Genomic DNA, 9,198 nt, shown 5'->3' on the forward strand with positions numbered 1-9,198 from the left:
TACCAGATGTTTTGCATGTACAGATACCCAGTTTCATGTGTCTTGCACACAAGCAAGCCTCTGCTCCCATAAGGAAGCTAAAGTGCTCCAACTAGAACTGAGATGATACCATGCCAGAACTGGAAGCAAATGATTCGTTTAATTTAGTGCAATCGGTCTTTGCACTTCATTTCCATAGTTCTCTCATTTTTCCAAATCGGAGAGATTACTTAATTTAAACAATTTGTGTACTTAAACAATTTGAAAAGTGTGGTTCTTCCAATCTGTAAGCAGACCAATGGCGAACAAGCATTTCTGGATTCTAGAAGGAGTCTAGAATTGTCAGGAAGTCAAAACAAAATAACATACAAATTCTCATTTGTGCCTTAGAAAATTCATCCACAGCAAGATGTCAGACACCCAGTGCACCATACAAGGGATGCGTGCTCTCAAAGTAGAGAGAATCCTCTTCACCAATAGCTTCCTTATGGGCACAATGCCAAAGAAAAGGTTGCAGTGCTCTGAAATGCTGGGTGAGGGCCAGAGAGCATGCATTGTATGAGATGTTGGAATGGAGCCTTTCTTTCCCAGACGCCACGATCAAAGGGACCTTTGGCTGCCTTGTCCCAGCAGCAGTACCTTAGGCTCTCCCATTTCACACCATACTGCCCAGCGCAGAATTGGAGAGACAGAAGAAGCAACTGGAAAATCATATTTCCCTCTTTCTTGCACAGCTCCAAAGAAAAGTCAAGGTCTCTATCCAGATGCATTGAAAGGCAAAACAGACACAACTGTAATTTAATGCCATTCTCTGATGGAGCTTGCTGAGACAAGCAACAAATTCAGGACAAGAGCCTCAGCCTCGTTAATTCCACAACATATTCTCAGCTGCTTCTATTATGTACATCTGGCAGACCAACATTTTCAAGCACCATATTTTAGTATTAATTTTGGAATGAAATAACAGCTAAGTGAGGATGATGAGCAAACTTGTCAAGCCAGACAGGTCCATAAATTCCCCAAAGGTGCAGACTGAAACTAGTCTAATTTCAAGCCAGCACCTTTTCATTTCAGAATTGAAATAATAGCTGAGATACAATAGAGCCTATGTTCTCTGGGCTTTCTGATTCTACTAACTGTGATGCTATTTGTGCTTCAAACTCACCCTGCTCTTCATTGCCTCAACACGCTTGTCTTTGTGTTTCATTTCATTCTGCCATATTGCAAAGGATGCCATAGAAACAGTAAGATAAAAAAGGGACACTCATGAAATGAAAATTCTGCCTAAGACAGAGAAACAAGGATCCCAATCTGTTTACCTCAGCGGGGAAAAAACTGATCACAGTGTCTGAATACTTACAGTGGAACAATATATCTGCTCTAGACACTCTCAGTCAAGGAAATCAGGACAAATCTACATCCAGCATTTCAAATATGAATCTAGACAAAGTCAGAAAACAAGAACAGCTACAAGCTCTGCAAGTTTTGCCAGAAGTACATGGCAGGCATCAATTTCATCTTGCGCTATTTCTGCGGATGGGGAAAGCAAGACCATAACCTACCTGAATAGAAATAAAAGCTGAGAGAACTGCTAACATTGACTGAAAACAGCTGTAGAGGCCAATTTCAGATTATTTTTTTTTACTTACAACCAGTCTATTTTGCTGGAGACATGCTACAGTATCATGCTACATGTTCTGTAAAAATCACTCAGTGGTGTTTCACACTGCACTGACGTCTATGTTTATTCAAGTGAATTGAGTCCTCACTGAGCTCTGTTATCAGCTCTACACCAACCAGGTGCCAATTCATTCCCAGTCAGGTTGCAGTGTATGATATGCTCTAATTTATTTCTCATTGCTATCATACAGATGAAGCAACATTAAAACACAGAGCTCCGACGTGGAAGAAAACATTATTTCCTTCTTTTCATCAAGATTCCTAGATGATGTCTCGGCATGGATTCCTTCCTCCTGGTACTTCACGTCCCAAAACAGAGTTCTGAGTACCCTAGTTCTAATGTTTCAAACTCAAACATCACACTGATGCTTTAATATGGTTCCATACTATTCTGTCATATTGTTATCATTGCATCTGAGGAGCCTAAGGACAAAAGTAAGGTCCGCTGCACTTCACAAGTCTTAATATCATTTACAAACAATTACCTTTGTGTATAATACAATAATGCTTCTCCCCAAGGTAACATAAGAACACTTCTTGACATTCAACATAGCTCAAAACATAGTTTAATATAGAAATTATTACCTAATGAAGTAGAACAGAAATACCATGAACAGATAACATACTAAGAGGAATATATTTCTGGAGTTCTTTCATTTTCTTGCAGTACATCATATGAAGATGCCACCGTAGTGTTCAAGTATCCAACCGATGTGTGATTGTCCCACACATTTTGTAAAGTTGAAAGGCAGTATGTATTGAGAATATTAATTTAAGCAGTAATATAATCATTGATATTGAAATTTTTGAACAGTTATCACCTTCACATGAAGGAAACAATATTCTCCTTCTCTAATTGCAAGATTTACAGGAACAGAACACTTTTTCCTTCATGGAATAAAACAAAGTACTTCAAATAGCTATTGAATAGAATTCATGAGAAATTCATCAAAAAGCCTCTTGGAAGGCAAAAATGACAGCGGAAAAGTTATCTAAACTGGACAAATGACTACACACGCCAATTTAATAAATCATTTTTACACAAAAAGATAGATTTTTTTTTTAATAAACAAGTTTTTTATTTGGGGGGACTATTTGAAGAATTTCATTTGTAAGAATACTTACTAACTAGACCACAGGAAAAAGCACTGCTCCGTTTTTAATCTTTTTGTAGGTATAATATGAATTTTTGCAATAAAGAGTTCAGTAATGCTGTAGTTCTGCATTTATGCAGCTCAAAATCCATATACGTATTTTTCCTGGAGAATAGAAATATCTTTTGTCCATGTATTTGAACTAAGAGACCTCAAACCATCGCCTAACCCACAGTCATGTGGCTTTAGGTTGACATGTTCTCATTAACGCAGAACACTCCTGAAACAGAGAGGATTAATGGTTTTGTCAATTAAAAAAAAAAAGCAAGCTGGAAGAGCTGGCTTTACTACCAGTAGCAACAAATGGAAATTTCTACCAGATACAAGCATCTCCTTCAATTTGTGCTGTTACCCAGCAGACACTTACAGTAAAGCTTTTGTTTTGAATTGACACTGAAATGATTGTTAAGGAAGACATGAGAGAAAAAAAGAAAATACAACACTCAACTCTTCCTAAGTTAACTGAGAAAAGAAGACATGCCAGACCATGGGATTCCTAAATACACCATAGAGTTTGAGTTCTTTTTCCTCAGACAGTTTCAGACCAGCAGCAGGAATAGGAACAAATTCCAAACTAATTTTAGCTTCTTTCCTATCACAAAAAAATCACAGAACAGATGGACAAAATGCTCTGCGATGAAACTTTTGCTGAGGACTACTGCTCCCTACGGAAAAACTGCCTGAAATAGCCACTTAGATATTGGCCCAGATCACTTCACAGAGCACAATCTTTATTATGTGTCTTTAGATACTTCTGGGTTCAATATCAAGGAATATCTCAGTATCTGGAAACTGTACATGGACCATAGAATGGCCTGGGTTGAAAAGAATCAGAATGATCAACCCCCCTGCTATATGCAGGGTCGCCAACCACCAGACCAGGCTGCCTAGAGCCACATCCAGTCTGGCCTCAGATGCCTCCAGGCATGGGGCATCTACAACCTCCTTGGGCAACCTGTTCCAGTGTGTCACCACGGTGTGTGAAAAGCTTCCTCCTAAACAGATGCGTCTGCCTCTCAAGCTTGTTGCTCCCTGAATGGAACCCAAATCTCAAATCTGTGTACCAATACTTCCTGTGCAATTTTGGAGAGAAAATGGTGTTCAGCAAAGCCTATGCATAAGCAGGCAGGGAGGGCAGCAACGAGCTATCTACCGTTAACAAACAGCCATTGTAACAATACGTCTGAATTTCTTACTCAGCCTAGAAAATTGACTCTATGTCTCTCTTCTCATCACCTTGGGTGTCCACAGCTGTACTTCAAATGGTGAAAGAAGGATCACTGTTAATTTCTGTAGCACAGCTAGAAAGAGACAGCACTCACAGCACAATCACTTTTCCAGACAGGAAGACAGAGAGATGCTCTGTGTGTAAGTAAATGGAAAATCCAGAGTTGGAAACAAAGCCAAGAAAAGTAATTCACCTGTGCAATTACTTAAAAGGGAAACAACAAGATTCTGCATTTTGTTCCTAAAGCTGCCCAAGCATGCTGAAGTCTTTGTGGGCACCCAAGAGAACTCAGGGCAGCATTTCAATCACAGGGCTACTATGTGGCAAGCACTCATCTTCACATCTTTCTCTCTTTGGTTGACTTTATAAACAAGGCAGATACAGTTGTGTTCAGGGAGAGACATATGTTGTGAGTCTTTTCAGCTCTCAGCAGTCAGTGACAGCTCACTTTTTCCTCTCTTCTGCTTTTTGCTCACTGCCTTCATTTAATTACTTCAGGTTTTTTTTGTAATTGAGAAGGTTTACTTCTTTCAGAAGTATTACTGCAAACAAGCTAGTTTTGCAAATATTATGAAGAAGGAACAAGAGTTAAGTACAATGTTTACTATTATTAGAGAATAACAGAGCTGTTCTGCCATAGGACCTTTTCCTTCAACCCCCTCATAGTAAGCAGTACTCAAGCAATTTGTCTTAGAGAAACCAAGAGGATGGCTCAAGACTTTTCAAACATAAAACAATCAATCAGAGCCTTGGACAGCACAACAAACAACAAACAAGCAGCAAGCTTTCACTCCAACAATTAATTTACAAGCAGTATTTGTCTTTTGTTGATAGCAATATCTCCTTTAAGTCTTGTGCATTTAGCTTACTTAAAGCATTAACAGCCAGGTCTGCATTCGTTGAGAGCATTTTAGAAGTTCATCAAAAAGCTCTGCGTTGACACAATCAGTTAAATGAGTGCTATTTCAGACTTGTTAACCCAGCGACTGGATAGATTTCTCATAAACAAGGACCCTGTGCAACCCTGTGCTCTTCCTAGGTCCCAGAAGTGCAATATCTAGCAAGACTAAAATCTCAGTGCCTAAAAAAAGTTAATTTCTACACCAACTAGAGATGCTATTTCTATTCAGCAGTGCTTGTTTGTTTTCCCCCCCACCACCACTTTTTTCCTCCAATAATTACTTACCAGAGGACTGGTCTGGCAGAGCTGGTCCATTTTCGCATCTTCACAGAAGTATGACAACACAGTCACTGAATCTTTATACAGCTATGTCTCTACGAGAAAAGACAATTGGATCTAAACAAACAGAAGAAATAATCATTTATTCATGCTTTCCCAGAAAATAGAGAAACAATGCTGTTTTGCTAGAACTCCTCTATACAGCAAACATTGCATATATTTTATCATATGCATTCACATCTGTGTACTTATAGAGCAAGGAGCTGCTTTTCTATAAAAATATAGAAGAGCAAGCAAAAAAAAAATCTACTTTTATTTAATACCATAACTCTTATGACGATTTTCCATAGAACTGAGGAAACAATTAGAATTTCTCTATTTTCAAATTATTTTCATATCTAAGTCAACCAGACAGGTATGTACAGAAGCAACCCCTACAATTCTGTGATTACGTAATCTATTTTAACTGGCTTTTAAGAGCAAGTATTTCTCCCCATATTGCTCAAGTCTCAACACAGGAAAACATCACTCAAGTCAGAAGCATAAGGCGGAACAGACTGTAGATATGGCTGCCCCAATATCAGGTTCCAAATTATTGCCATGTTTGAAGAAGACAAAGGAATTGACTTGTCATTATCAAGCCATATTTATATTCTATGTAACTTATATACTTGCTTTAGAACTTTTCTGATTCTGAGACAGCACAGAAAGAAAGCGGGGTTTGCTCTTGTTTGGTGGGGTTTTTTTGTTTGTTTTTGTTTTGTTTGTTTTTTCTTCCCTCTCCTTTTTCAAGCTTAGTCTTGTATAATTTGACTTCTGGTCGCAGAGGGAGAGGAAGACAGTGTCAGCTTCCCTTTTTCCCCAAGCATTCCAGAATAGCTGTGACTGTACAACAATCTTGGGGTAGCAGCCCACCATCAACCTAAAAAAAAAAAAATAATATTTAAAATACTCCTTGGTGGCACAGAGCAAAGCCAGAAAATATCTGTAGTCTAGTTACAGCACAGCGTACTGTAAGTGCAAAGCCTGACAGCCCAGTACCCTCATGTAGTAAAGGCTTATTCTACATTTGTCTGTGCTCATACACAATGGCCAATGAGATGTATGCAGTCCCTACCAAGTATAGTTTTCTCCATATTGCCCTCCAACAAGCACATTCTTCCATGTTGGAATGCCAGAAAAATCCCATTCCTCATATAGCTCAAGAAAGCCACCATTCTGAACTCTTTGGCCATCCCTACACAATCAGAGCATGGTACCTACACATGCAAAGTTTGTGAACGTGAGAAAAGCATCTTGGCATCTATTTTAAAGAATGATCTATTAAAAAATACAAACAAACACCTTTTCACAGGCTGGAGTCTGCACTTTTACATGGAGTGAAGCTGTCTGTTCATTCTGATTATAACCAGCGGAATGAGATACAGACTGCAAGCAACATTCGCTGGCATTAACTCCTGTGTGCACACCAGCACAATCAAAAACACCACAACACCCACAGTTTCAACTTATTGAAACCCTTCTCATCCATAGATAAAGTTGAAATTGCTCAAAACTCTGGTATAAAAGGTGCCAGGGAAGATAGAGCCAGGATTTATTACTCAACAACCAAACCCAAATACATAGAGAAATTAATATAAAAATGTAACCAATAGCCCTTCCACACGGCCAGCTGGCACGGAATGATGAGTGAAAGCACTGCAAAGTACTTTTTCCTCTTGCTTTTATATCACTGCAGTTTTTACATGCAGTACATGGCACACTGCCATTTCCATTTTTGAGTGCAAAAGCCTTGCACAGAGAACAGAGAGTACAGCCAATAGAACCAGATCTACTGAAGACTTCAAATGAAAATTCATTGTTTCACGGATGAAAAGCAATGATATTTTTTTCTTTATTTACTCCTGATGTTCAACATTAATTATTTAATCAAGCACACTAATAGTATAAGCATATCCAAAAAGGCATCTGCTTGTAAACTCTGCTTAAAACTCCCTTTTTCAAAGACCTTTACAGTTACCTATGTATGAATAGCTGATTCTGCAACAGGTGAAGGCACAGGGCCATCCCATCTCAACACCCCCAGATGCCAGAGAAGTCACTGTTCTCAGCCCTACCAACCATCTGCAGAACCTTGCAGTCTTTATAAGTTCTAACCTACTTGACAGTGCACCAAGCAGAAAAATCACCCAAGGTCAGTACTCAGCTCTACATCACTTCCATGCTGCCTTGGAGAGGTCAGCCTCAAAATAAAAAGGTTCAGGTAGGGCTAGATAGGGCACAGTGGGTGGGACTAGATAGCATTAGTGATCTTTTCCAACCTTAAGTCTTTTATGACTTTACAACAGGTATTTGTGCATGAACATCACTAGAGGTAGCATTTTTGCCCAAGAAAAACGCATGACATATGCCACATGTAGATAAAGATGATAGTAGATATAGATGCTTTAAATAAGAGAAGGATAACCCATGCAAGATGGAGGTCACAATCTGGTAATAAAGAAGGAATTGCTTACCCTTTTCCAAGGATCAGGGCTCATCAAACACTCCCAAGGAAGTGATCTCCAAATAGAGACCCTTCCCATGTGGCAGCCAGCCCTTAAATGAGATTAGGGACTTCCAATCACACAGGTGAATTGCTTCCACCTGTGCTCCCAGGGCTGGCTACACCCCTTCACCAGGTGCTCAATCACTGGTTCAGGCCCTGACTTAACAGTTCCCATACACCATGTAATTGCAAACAAGCAAGCATTCAAACGGTACTAAAAATTCACATTTTTATTAATACAGAACAAAGGGAAGTGCATACCACCTCCAGGTGAACCACTGATTCAACTTATAAAAAAAAAAAAAAAAACAACAGCAAAAAGACAGAAGTTACAGCAAAGATGTAGGATGCTGGGTGGATTTTTTTCATTCTGTATCTGTTGATGTAAGAGTCAAAGTATCCCTCACATGTCTCTGCTGTTTGGTTCTTAGAAAGTAACAGCAGAACACAGAACTGCACAGACCATGACAGCCAGAAAGGGCAGAAGAGACACTCTCAGTATTCAAAACATGGTTTCAAAGCATAATCCTTTATGCCAAGGGTCTCCATTTGTAAATGGCAAAGAATATACACACCTTGTCAAATTTCTATAACAAATATGAAGGCATAAGACTTCAGATTATTCCATTCATCCCACAGCTTGTCCATATCAATAGCTTATTTCTGTCTGCATTATGTACCACACTGTACCTGTGGTGCTTTGTTTTAAACATTTCCTCGTTAAGCATTTGAATTCCTATAAACAGGACAAACAGGCAGATTATGAGACAGCATCCCTCTTTCAAATACCACAGACTCCCAAACACATTCTAGAGAAATTGGTAAGCAGGTTAGAAATCTGAAAATACAAGGATAAGAGCAAGAGAATTAAAATCGATACACCTCATGTTAACAGTAATGCTGTCAGCATACTGTCAACAGTATGCCAGCTTCACAGTATTACGTGAGCATAGCAAAGCAAGATTATTAGTGCTGCTGATACTAATTGTTGCACCACATCTACCAAAACAAGCAAACAAAGCCACCAAATGATACTTCATTTAAAAAGCCAGACTCATATTTATGGGGTTTTAGTGCAGAAGTCCAACTACTTACTGGATTTCCCATGCCAGAGTATGTCAAGCGTTAAATATCTCATCTTCCTAAGGGGTACGTTGGTTACAGAAGTGGTTAATAAAGGTTTTCAGGGTTGTTTCCAGCCAGGTTATGATCCCTGGTTTTTGAGAACTCCTCCTGTGTATTTTACAAGACAGCTGTTAAGCACATTCAGTGCCATTAAAGTATGAAGGAGTTGTTACAGCTGCAGCAATTGCAAGAGGGATATATGCTGTTCTTCACTTCCAAAGAGGAAATTATGCAAGGACACACATCATATTATAAAATTAGAATTACTGGATTAATCTGAGCATTAAATCCCTGAATGTCAATC

General features: G+C 39.0%; 1 long non-coding RNA gene across 1 annotated transcript; it reads right to left on the minus strand.

Annotated features, from left to right (window-relative positions):
* Positions 1-1,619: 1,619 nt before the first annotated feature.
* On the minus strand, positions 1,620-7,818 carry LOC116216546. The gene is made up of 3 exons (XR_004159513.1): positions 7,738-7,818; positions 5,228-5,316; positions 1,620-3,033 (listed from the first exon to the last, which is right to left on the minus strand). It is a non-coding gene; the product is annotated as an uncharacterized LOC116216546 (long non-coding RNA).
* Positions 7,819-9,198: the final 1,380 nt, after the last annotated feature.

Source organism: Meleagris gallopavo, chromosome 4, assembly GCF_000146605.3.
Source record: "Meleagris gallopavo isolate NT-WF06-2002-E0010 breed Aviagen turkey brand Nicholas breeding stock chromosome 4, Turkey_5.1, whole genome shotgun sequence".
In the NCBI taxonomy this organism is placed as follows: domain Eukaryota; kingdom Metazoa; phylum Chordata; class Aves; order Galliformes; family Phasianidae; genus Meleagris; species Meleagris gallopavo.